At 38.7% G+C, this 12344-nt stretch overlaps 1 protein-coding gene across 3 annotated transcripts in view; it reads left to right on the forward strand.

Annotated features, from left to right (window-relative positions):
• Positions 1–4298: 4298 nt before the first annotated feature.
• The window catches only part of PALS1 (protein associated with LIN7 1, MAGUK p55 family member), an 87538-nt gene continuing 79492 nt past the window's right edge, over positions 4299–12344 (forward strand). For 2 of the 3 annotated variants that reach the window (XM_046647839.1, XM_046647840.1), the window contains exon 1: positions 4299–4422. The gene's annotated coding sequence lies outside the window, so the exon portion shown is untranslated. Of the gene's footprint in view, positions 4423–12302; positions 12324–12344 lie in introns of those variants that run through there. The other variant, XM_046647838.1, reaches the window with a different exon arrangement.

Here is a 12344-nt window from a genome sequence, read left to right on the forward strand (position 1 = left end):
TTAGATTCTGGATGTGTTTTGAAGGTAGAAATAAAAGAATTTCCTGATGGATTGGATGTGCAGTGTGAAAGAGAGGCTGAACAACTGGAATAGTGGCATCACCATATACTGAAATGAAGAAAACTAGACAAAACCAAAAAGTTCTCACATGTTAAATTTGTAATGCTCATTAGAAATTCAAATGAAGATGTTGAGCCAACAGTTGAATATACGATTCTGGAGTTCAGGGCAGAAGTTCAGGGTAGAGATAAATTTAGAGCTGACAGTGTATAGATGGAATTTAAAGCCACTGAGACCAGAGGAAATCATGGAGGGAGTGAGTGACAATGAACATGCTGATAAGAATAAAGACAAATAGTGCATACAGCACCAGGCACTGTTCTAAGCACTTTTCATATATAGACTCATCTAGTCTTCACAACCACTGTAGGAGGTAGCTACTTTTATTATCCTCAATTTTATAAATGAGGAAACTGAATCTCAGAGAAATTGACTTTGTGCTTCATAGGATAGCAAGTGGTAGAGCTGGATTCAAACTCAGGCAGAGAGAAGTAAAATATTGAATATTAGAGCCCTGGGACATTCCAACTTCAGGAAGATAAAGAATCAGAAAAGGAGACTGAGAAGGAGGCTCCAGAGGGTAGGAGGAGAGGTTATAGTGGTGCTTCAGGAGCCCAGAAGACAAATGGAGAAAATGCTCAAGAGCATCAAAGGCTGCTGGCAGGTTAAGGAAGATGAGGACTGAACACTGATCTTTGCGTTTAACAAAGTGGCTCTAATCCGTGACCATGACAGAGGCTGTTGTGAAGCAGTGGTGGAGTTAAATCTCAGAGGGAGTCCAAGAGAGGAGAGAAGAGGCATCCGAGTTCATCTCTTTGGAGTGCAGCACAGACACCACCCCAGACCCAGTCACAGGGATTCACTTACGGATCTGAATTAAAGCCGCAGCTGAGATTTGTGACACAAACAAAATAGAGATTTGATTGGGAGCTCGAGGAGGAAAAATATGGGTAACTTCATTGCCCTTTTCAGGGGGAACAAACCTGAGTTCCCTTCTCTTGGCATTCAGTCTTGGTCTTTCTCTCATTAGAAAATTTTCTAAGCTCCAAATTTGCCTACCTCCTCTCTCCAAAATACAATTTCTCCTGGATCATGTTTTATTTGTGTACACATCCCCAGCCTAGCACAGGACCAGCAAAGAAGAGTACTAATAAAAGTGTGATTAATGACTAACATCCTAAACATTGAATACTCTACTCTGAAGTCATTGTTGACGACTTGAGTTCCCATAGTAAGCCCATGCTTTTCTCTGTGTACTCCACTCAGTCATTCAAATCAATAAAAAGTTTTACGTCTACCTTTTGAAAGCCATGTACAAGATCTTGGTTCTCCTATTATTGTGGGTGTTTTCCAAGTAGTTTATCCTCTGTCCCCCTCCGTCTCCCCTGCATTTAGATAGTAAAGCTTCTCCTAGTATAAGATGTTACCTTTCTTTGAGTCCACAAAGCACCTTGTTTTCATTTACCACACTTTCCCTTGTATTTTACCTATATGGACCTTACTTACCTTGTCCCTTTGCCCACCTTACTGCGAATTTCTCCAGGACAGGGACTCTCACCTGTTTCAATTCCCTACAGCATAGTGCTTAGCACAAAGGAAGTACTCAGTGTATAATTTTTGAATTAACGAGTGAATATTTATTAAAGTTAATTGAGTTGAATGATACTGATGTGTACTGAATGACACTGATGCTAACATGAGACAGTGGGACCTCTCATTCTACATGGTGGCAACAACTGCCTGCTGTTCTTAGCTTAGGGGCATAATATTTTTAGCTAGATTTATGAAAGGTTAACAAGTACTATAAAACATCAAAATAATAACTAAACATAATTAAATTAGAAAAGTTCATAGTGTGCTGGTTTGCTTTTCGTCTTTTTTGGTATTTAAATTTTTTTTTAGTTATTTACTTAATAATTAATGTACCTACTAATTCATTATTTCATAACTTCTCTTATATCTGAAATAGTAATTACTCTTCTTTTAATTTACATTATTTCTGATCATCTGGTTCATACAATTATTAAGTGATCAGGCTACTAATTCAGCTATGAAAACTCAGCTTTCACTGGTATATAGAGGTGATAAAACCAAAGGGATACAATAGCCTTAGTTATGGATTTCACATACAATGGTGAACGGCAGAATCTTGAAAACTGAGATTTCAGACCTGTTGCAAATGGCTGAAATGCAATATTAATATATTTCCCCCCAGCCTTTAATGAAACAAAATAGCACAACATTTTATTACATAAACATGTGATAGAGGCTGTTGGCAGATGACGGGTTAAGCAGACGCCAAGATGGGGAAGGAGGAAGGGTATTTACTATAGTTATTCTCCACTGTACATTTGATTTTACAGTACAGCTTTCACTACTCACCCAAAATACTACTTAGTTACAAATTTGCCAGGTGACTCAGTGGGTGAATTGCCTTATGACAAGAATGAACAACTCTTCTGACAGGTGGTTTTAAACCACAGATTACTCATTTCATTCTATTTTGGGATGAATATTATATTTTCTTAACTCCCTGTGCTGTTCATGTTAGATTCCATATGCAGAGACTTCTAGAATCTTAAAACTAGGAAAAAAAGTAATTAACTTGTTATATTACTGATGAGAAAATTTAAGCCCAGGAAACTTGTCACTCATCCAAATCACAGAACTAGTTAGCATCAAAGCTAAAACTTGAATCCAATCGCTTGGCCTCCATTTTCTATACCTTCCACTCTTCCAGCTACCCTTCATTTTTTGCATACAACACTAGTTATTTGAGTCATTTGGGGATTCTGGGAATGGCTCTACTCACCAGAGAAGAAACGTTTTATTTGCCATAGGGTCTACCCTCTTTTAAAAGGAAAATACTTTTAGGAAGTAAAAATAATAAACATTTGCATAGCATTTTACAAAGGAATTTCCACGTATTTTGAGATCGATAGCTGCTATCTCACACAGATAGTGATCATCATTTTACTAGGGTGGGGTCCTGTGACAGAGGAGTCCAGCAGCTTGGGGAAACAAAGCTGGGTAGCTGGAAGGCTCATTTGGGTGGAGGTGTTTTGCAAAACTGCTTGGGGCTCAGCAAGGAAGGTAGGGTAAAGAGGGACAATCTTTCTCTCAGTGGTTCTTAACTGGAGGTGATTTTGCCTGCCAGAGGGCCTTTGGCAACGTCACAAATGGGGGTAGTGGTACTACTGGCATCTAGTGGGCAGACACCCGAGATGCCGCTAAAAATCCTACGACGCACAGGACAGCCCCCACAGTAAAGAAATATCTGGCCCAAATCTCAATAGCGCTGAGGCTGAGACACCTTGAGCTAGAGGAAGAAAAGACTCATTGAGGAGCCAGAGGAAGCTTCTTGGGTTATTATTTACTTCATGCATTTAAGAACTTAGAAAACAGGTGACACGCACACTACATTTTTTTTTCTTTTTGAATATGCCTAACAGTTTCTAGGGAATCCTGGAGACTGTTTACGTGGATTTCCTTGCACTGGATGTGGATTGGCCCAAGTAACTCGAAACCCATTCACTGGAGTTTTGTGAAACAGCTGTGGCCCTTGGCATTCTTCCTGTCTGGTTTTCAGAACTCAGTCCCAGCCGCTAGGTTTTTGGAGTCTTCTGCAATAGCAGAGAATTCTTCTGTGGGACACTACACACATCCAGGTGTTTAAGTATGTCAAGGTTCTCTTTTAAACAAATATTAGATTGTGTGACGTGCTTCATAGGACAGGAGGAGTCGCCTCAAGGGGAATAATCAGATTTTCTTCAGGAGCTGACGGTCCTCCAGCGGGAGAAGAGTCGGGGGCTGCAGCGCGGGCTCCCCACTACGCCTCACGGAGACTTCGGCCCCTACGCAGCGGAGCCCGCCAAGCTGAACCCCAAAAGTACCTGAGAACGAAACAGTTCGCCGGTTATATATATACACTTAGAGGCGCGCGAGTGCGCGCGACTGCCCCTTGGGAGCTGCAGAGCGGACCAATGAGAAGGCCCTCTCTCCGCGCCGGCTCGGGATTGGGCGAACCGCGCCAGCTTCTCCGCCTAGCAGCGGGCGGGGCGCGCCGAGGAGGGCCTGGGATAGGCGCGCCCACTGCGCCAGAGTCCCGGGGGCGCGTGCGCGGTCTCGCGGCGGCCGCGGGGGCTGGTCTCGCGCGGTCTGGAGGTGGAGTCGCTGGCGGCGGTGGCGACGGCGGCGACTGGCAGTGGGGTGGGGTGGGGGGCGGGGACCAAGGGTTGTGAGGTGGGGAATCCGGGAGTTTCTGGATTCTTTAGCTGGTATTTTAAGCACAGCTGGGGAGCTGTCCTTCCTGCAGTGTTTAGGAGCCGCCGGGGCGGGAGGATCGGCCGCTGTGGCGTGAAGGTAAGAGGTGGACTGGCGGTGGCGTGGGGTGGAGATCTTAATCAACAGGTCCCGGGAGCTGGGGGGAGGGGCGTCCGGGCTCACCCCCTCCCCCATACGGGGAGCTCGGCCGGGAAACCGGGGCTGCTCCGCCGCTGCCCCGCCAGCAGGCTCTCCGGCCGGCTGCGGAGGACGTGAGCCCAACCTTTGTCCCTCGGAGGAACGCAGCTTGGCCGTGCCGGCTCTCTCTGCCTTGGCGAGGGACCCGCTTGGGCTGGCGGGGATTCCTGCCCGCCTGGCCCAAGTTACAGGGGGGCGGTAGGGAGTCGCCTGCCCTCTGCGCCCCCGCCCGGAGTTCGCGACTCCCAGGACTCCCTCCAGGCCGGGTCGGGGGAATCGCTGGGCGAACACTTTCTTTTAAAAGAGGGAATGTAGTCGGCGTTCCTCTGCCTGACTCAGCTCCTGGTATTCAGCTGCTCATTGCGTTCTTTAGACAAAAAATCAGTTCCCACCTCCTTGTGACCACTTTTCAAGAAAAGCCTAATCTCCTAATGGTTTCTGATAATTTCCTCGTAAGTTTGCAAAATGAATTTTGAAGCCTGTAAATTATTGTAAGTTACGTTTAATGAAAGGCGCTTTGAACAGTCTTTGGGGCAAATTATGTAACTTCCTAATAATAATAACCCACCTTCTGTTTAGTTGATTGACATACGGTAATGTGTATGGAATTTAGATTTGCGTCCAAAGGTTTTTCTTGGCAGTTGGCGCTAAAATTAAAATCTGATCGCTAGGAGGTTTTTAGAAGTAGTATATAGTGTGTGTTTTGTTTCCGTATTCGTTTAGAATTGTAAAAATTTAGATTTGGAAAGCCTGTAGAACAAGATTTTTGAAAGTTTGGTTTTACTGACAAGGTAGGTGAAAGGAGTTAATATTTCTGATTTTAAAAAAGACATACCATGTTTTAATGATAGTATCGTAATTATGCTTTTGGATTATACCATAAGTTAATAACCTATTAAATTCTGCAATAAGAATAAATGACATGTTGGTTATTGGTGTCGTTGAAGTATAAGTATTGATGGTAATGAAATTGTTAAGCTTTTTTGGATTATGAACTACTGATTTTTTTTCTGGATCCCTGTGGACATGGCATATTACAAGTTTTAAAAGACTCTAAATTATTGTAGCAGGCTGAACCTATTCAGCTATAACGTAAGATCTTTATAGATGAAACAGGCAAAAATACCAAAAGCAATTCATTATTTTATCTTTGTTAAAAAAAATCAAATAAATCTTACCATGTACTTCAGTGACTTTTGGCTAGACAGACCTGAACTTGACAAGTAAAGATGGACTCATTAATGATTTTAACTTGTTTTAGAATGTTACAATGGGAGACGATATGTAAGTTTTACCTGAGAGTGACCCAAGTCAGTACTGTTGAGCTGTTTATATGCCCTTTCTGAGTTAGGATCTTGTTTAAAAAGTTCATTGCAGACATACCAAGAAATTTATCCATTTTATCTATCAATATACTGTCCAGTTTCTTTGCTAGTTTCTGATTCAAGGTGTCTGGGAAAAATAGTTTCCTGACATAGGTGCTTTAGAATGCAATTTTTGATTATGAATCATAGAATTCTTGAGTTGGAAATAATCCTAGTGGTTGCATAGCCTAACCGCTTCGTTTTCCAGGAAAAGGAAAGTGAGGTTTATAGAGTTCAGTGGTCCATAGTCTGACTGCTGGTTAGTGGCAAAGTTGGACCTAAATGCTAAAATGCTTGTTTCCAGAGTCCAAGTACAGTGCTCTTTTCACAATATACTATTGTTAAATAAATCAGTAAGTTACCCTTCTCAAAATCATATATGTGGCCAGCAGGGTTGTTTCTTTCCCTTATGCGTTTTTTTCCTTTTTTTAATAACCACTAACCACAGTTAATTCATTCCCCTACTGAAGGGTTGTTTTCAGTTTTTCAATATTTCAGACAATGTTTAATAAGTATCCTTGTACGTGTCCCCTCCAGCACAGGTGTGAAGGTTTCCCTACACTGTATACCTACCTGTAAGTGGAATTGCTGGGTCATAGGTTGATGTGCATTTTCAAATTTACTGCTGCAGCCAAATTATCCTCTCAAATTGTAACAATTTACGTTCCTGCCAACAATATATGAGTCATCGTTGGCCACATTTGGAATTGTCAGATTGGTATTGTCAGATTTTTAAATTTTTGCCAATTTGATGGGTGAGAAATGATGTGTTTTCTTTCTTTCAAAAAGATTTTAACTTTATTTTTAGTTTACTTGATATAAAATTAACTCTTTTCATTGTGTAATTGTTTTGACAAATGAATAGAGCTGTGCAACTACCAAAATCAAGATACAGAACAGTTCCAGCACCTAGAATTCGCTTGAGCTGCTCTTTTGTAGTCAACCCTTCCCCCACCCTTAACTCCTGGTAACTAGTGATCTGTTGTCATTTCCTATAGTTTGTCTTTTCTAGGTATTGTATAAATGGAATGCTATAGTATTTAGCCTTTTGAGTCTGGTTTCTTTCATTTAGCATAATGCATTTGAGTGTTGAACCATGTTGTTGACTGTATCAGCACTTCCTTCTGTTTTATTGCTGAATGTGGTATCCATTGTATGGATGTACCACAGTTGTTTATCCATCTGCCAGTTGAAGGACATTTGAGTTATTTTCAGTTTTGTTTTTGTTTTTTTTTTTTGACTGTGAATAAAGCTGCTATAAATCTTTACAAAAAGGTTTTTGTGTGAACCGAAGTCTTCATTTCTCTTGGGTCAGCACTTTAAAGTGGCATTGCTGGGTCATATGACATGTATCTTTAACTTCGTTTTAAAAAGTGTCTGCGGTAGGCAGAATAATGGCCCACAAAGATGTCCTAATCCCTGAAATTTGTGAATAAATTAGGTTACATGGCAAGGGTTAAAGTTGCAGGTGGAATTAAGTTTGCTAATCAACTGACTTGAAAATAGGGAGAGTATCCTGGATTATCCCAGTGGGCCCAATGTATTATAGGGTTTCCCTTCAAAGGGAAAGCGAGAAGCAGTAGAATCAGAAAAAAAGATGTAATGGTGGAAGCAGAGCCAGCGAAATGCAGAGTTCTTGGTTTTGAGGATGGAGGAGCAAAGCCATAAACTAAGGAATGTGGTCTCTGGAAGCTGGAAGAGGCTGGGAAATGGTTTAATATTTAGAGCCCTCAGAAAAGGAGGCAGCTCTGCCAGCAGCTTGATTTTAGGTCAGGGAGACCTGTGTCAGACTTTTAAGTACAGAACTGGGAAATACTACATTTGTGTTCTTTTAAGCCATTAAATTTGTGGTAATTTGTTACAGCAGCATAGGAAACTATATGCTATAAATTGTTTTCCAAAGAGGCTAAACCAGTTTGTATTCCCACCAGCAGTGTATGGGTGTTCCAGTTACTTTACATCCTCATCAACACTTGGTATGGTCAGTCTTTTTAATTTTAGTCATTCTTATAGTTATGTAGCAATATCTCATTGTGGTTTTTATTTGCATTTTTCTCATGACTAATGATGTTAATCATCTTTTCATGTGCTTATTTGCCATTTGTATATCTTTCTTGGTGAAGTTTCCAAATCTTTTGCCCATTTTAAAATTGGATTTTCTTGTTTAGTTTTGAGAGTTCTTTATAGTCCTTTGTGAGATATGTGATTTGCAAAGATTTTCCTCCAGTCTATGGCTTGCCTTTTCCATCCTCTTAACAATGTCTTTTGAAGTACAGAAGTTTTAAATTTTGATGAAGTCCGAAGTAGCAGGATATTCTTTTATGGGTCTTACTTTTGGTATTATATCTAAGAATTCTTTGCCTAACTCAAGGTCACAAAGATTATCTCTTACGTTTTCTTCTGCAAGTTTTATATTTTACATTTAGATCTATGTTCCATTTTGAGTTAATTTTTGTATAAAGAGAGATGTTTAAGTTGAGTTTCATTTATTTGTCCGATTGTTCCATGACCATTTGTTGAAAAGACTATCCTCTCTCTATTGAATTGCCTTTGTCTCTTGGTCAAAAACCATTTGACTACATTTGTGTGGGTCTGTTTCTAGACTCTTATGTTCCATTGATCTCTTTGTCTGTCCTTTGCCAATATCACAATGTCTTGATTACGTTAGCTTTAAAATAAGTCTTGAAGTCAGATAATATGAGTTCTCCAACTTTATTCTTTTTCAAAATTATTTTAGCTAGTTTAGTTCTTTTGCCTTTCCATATAAATTTTAGAATCAGCTTGCTGATATCCATAAAAAAATTCTGCCACGATTTTTAATCCTGTGTTTAATCTATATAAATCAACTTGAGGATAATGGACATCTTAACAAAATTGAGCTTTCCAATCTATGAATGTGGTATTTCTCTCCATTTATTTAGAAATCTTTGATTTCTTTCATGAGTGTTTTATAGTTTTCAACATACATATCCTGCAAATATTTGGTGTTTCAGTTTTTTGGTTCTATAGTAAATGGTCATTTAAAAAAACTTGAGTTTCCAGTTGATCACTGCTAATATATAGAATACAATTGATTTTTGTATATTGACATTATAGCCTGAGTTTTTACTAAACTCATTTATTCTAGGAGATTTTTTTTTGTAGATTTATTGGGCTTTTCTGAGTAGACAGTCATGTCATCTATGAAAAGAGAAATGTTTCTTTCTTTCTAGTCTGTATGCCTTTTCCTTTTCTTGACTTATTGTGCTGGCTAGGACTTCCAGTGAGATGTTGAAAAAGTGGTAAAAAAGAACATCCTTGTCTTGTTCATAATCATAAAGGGAAAGCTTCAGTTTTTCACCTTTAAAATGTGATGTTAGCTGTAGGTCATTTTGTAGATTCTCCAAATCAGGTTAAGGAAGTTTCCTTCTGTTCAAGGCTGCTGAGGGTTTTTATCATGAATGGATGTTGAATTTTGTTGAATGCCATTTCTGCATCTATTGAGGTCATAATGTGGACTTTCTTTCTTTAATCTGTTAATATTGTGAATTACATTGATTAATTTTCAAAGGTTGAATCAGCCTTCCCTATTTCTGGGAATAACTCTGGGGTTGTTTCAAACAAAAAATCATTTTGGATTGTTTTTCTTTGACTAATAGATGTTAACATTCTTAAAAATGAAGAAGGAAACTGGATAAGATTTTGTGAACTAGAGTGCTTATAAAGTCAGAGGAGTCAAGATATTCATTAACAGTTATATAAATTTTACATGTTGGTAGGACTTAAGTTTCCTTAATCTGTACTGGAGTTTGTAGACTGTACTTTACCACTAGAGGACTCTTGTTAAATTACTAAGTGAAGAAAGGAAATGTTATTTGTATCACTGTAATCAAACATTCCTCATGCTGGGTTAATTTAGGGAAGTTGTTGAAATGTGTTTGGATAGTGAAGTGTATTTTGAATGAAGATAAAATGATTTAATTAGGAGATTTTTACTTGGAATAAAAACAATGAAAATTTAAAAAATACTACAACAACAAAAAAAACAGGCTCCTTCCTCACACCAGGAAATCAGCTATACTCCCATGAGTAATCATATAAATGTTTGGCGGGTCCGAGTAGAAGGAATTCAGTGAATGTATTAAATCACAAAGTGTGAAGTGAAGTATAAAATAAAGTACTTGTAAGAAAAATCCAGGCTCTGTTTTGCTATATTTAAGATGTTCCTTAATGAAAAATGTGAGTATATGGTAAAAAGATACATGCTTATTAAATATATTTTAATATTTTGAATTGTGAGTTTTTGCTCCATCAATTGAGACTACAGGAGACAGTTTAATTATGAAGAATAGGTTTCAGTAACCTCATAATCAAGCTGTTTAATTTTATCATTTTTATAAATTTGGGCTTGTCATATGGTTTAACCATTATAAAAATTCAAGCAATTTGGACTTTTGTCTTGTATCATTTTAAAGTTCTTCTTAAGTTAACAGTTGTCTCAAAGAGCCCAAACATTGAAGTTTTCAGGCTTCTGAGGTTCTTGGCATTTTTGCTGCTTTAAGGCAGGGGTTGGCAACTTTCTGTGAGGGCTAGATAGTAAATATTTTAAGCTTTGCAGGCTATATCATTTCAATTGAAGTACTCAACTCTGCTGTTAGTGTAAAGGTAACCAAGCAAATAAATGTAACTGTGTTCCAATAAAACTTTACTTAAAAAACAGAGCCTTCCTAATTTGGCCTGTGAACTGTTTGCTTACTTTTGTTTTAGGCAAAAAGTTAGCAGGAGAGATGAAAATATTATAGTAAATGTAGTGGAAAGAGCCTTAGGGTCAGCTGGGTTGGGAAGTTATTCCATGCTGTAATTCCCAGCCAAGCCCCCACTTTCCTCATCTATAATAGGTCGCCACCTTGGAAGATGATTGGAAAGGTTAAAATAAGGTATGGAAGGCACTAAGCAAAACATTGTGACACATAGTAGATACTTAATAAGTATTTGCTTCTCTCTCTCTGTTTTATGGCTGCACTATGCTTTGTGACAAATTGACAGATGTGGAGTAATTAAGGAGATTCAGATTTTTTACAGTTTGTGGTATATCTAATTGGTTATTCCAAATATTAGAAATTATAATTGTGTTTATCTTTATAGCTAAATTGTCTTTTGAATTAGGCCTTTTTTGGTATAAAGTATAACTTCTTGGTTTCACAATAGTATCATAAATATCACATAAAAAATTGAGAATTTGTGTTGAAATGTAATTTTGTATTTTGAGGGTTGAACGTTGTCACCGAAAATGTTTGATAGTATCTCTTAAAATGCATTACTTTGATTTGACCTAAGAAGTAGGCTTTCTGTATTTTGCTTGTATGCTTCAGAAGTCCCTTTGAGATGCGTTCATTTCAAATAATTGACTGCCTCCTATGAGTGCACTGAACTAAGTGCTCTGCTAGAATTTGGTTGTGCTTAAAGAGTACCTATATTTAGGTATTCATTTTTGTGTAATGTTTGGGATATAAATGAAGCTTCAGAAAGTTGTTTTTCTTCCTTTCTAAATTTCTGTCAAGAAACAGCTGGAGGGGCCTGGCCCAGTGGCATAGTGGTTAAGTTCACACGTTCTGCTTTGGGGGCCCAGTGTTCCTGGTTCTGATCCCAGTTGTGAACCTTCACACTGCTTGTCAAGCCATACTGTGGCAGGTGTCCCACATAGAAAATAGAGGAAGATGGGTACGGATGTTAGCTCAGGGTCAGTCCTCCTCAGCAAAAAGGATTGGCGACAGATGTTAGCTCAGGGCTAATCTTCCCCCAAAAAAGAAAAAAGATACAGCTGGATTTGAGATTTTTAACTTCCCTCTCCCCTCCGGAACAGAATCTGTTCTCCTTCACAAATCAGAGGCAGAGATGCCAGAAAGGTGGCTTTTGGAATAATCTTAGTGGCAGCCCTAGGGTTGGATCTCAAGTACCAGACTCATAATCTGTTTGGTACTCTCTTCAGTGCACCATTGCCTGGTTTGTTAGCTCTGTTATTACCTGCCTCTGGACTCCCAGAAAGCTTGTTTTCTTGTCTTACATTCTCCATTTTTCCCCTAAAGCTTAAACAGAAGCTGTTGCAAAGTCTTACCAAGTTTTACTAAGAAAACTTTATATTATTGTTCAAATATAGTTACAATATAAATGTGTTATACTTAATGTGAGAGAAAATTTTTTCTATTTCAAGATTTAAAAAATTCTGCTTTACATTGGTAGTATTATGTGTATGATATTTATGTGTAAGGAATTGGGGTTTTTTTTGTTCTACAAGTAATCATCATTCACTTTTACATAGTTTTGTCTGTCTCAAATTTCCTAACTAGTTCATACAGAAAATTATAGGTGAATATTGAATGTTTACAACGTGAAGACTTTCGGCAGGATATAGAGAAGTATTAGATGAAGTCACTGCCGTCAAAGTTCTGACTTTGAAATGTAAGTATGGACAGTCTCTTA

The sequence above is a fragment of the Equus quagga genome, chromosome 20, assembly GCF_021613505.1.
Source record: "Equus quagga isolate Etosha38 chromosome 20, UCLA_HA_Equagga_1.0, whole genome shotgun sequence".
Taxonomy (NCBI): domain Eukaryota; kingdom Metazoa; phylum Chordata; class Mammalia; order Perissodactyla; family Equidae; genus Equus; species Equus quagga.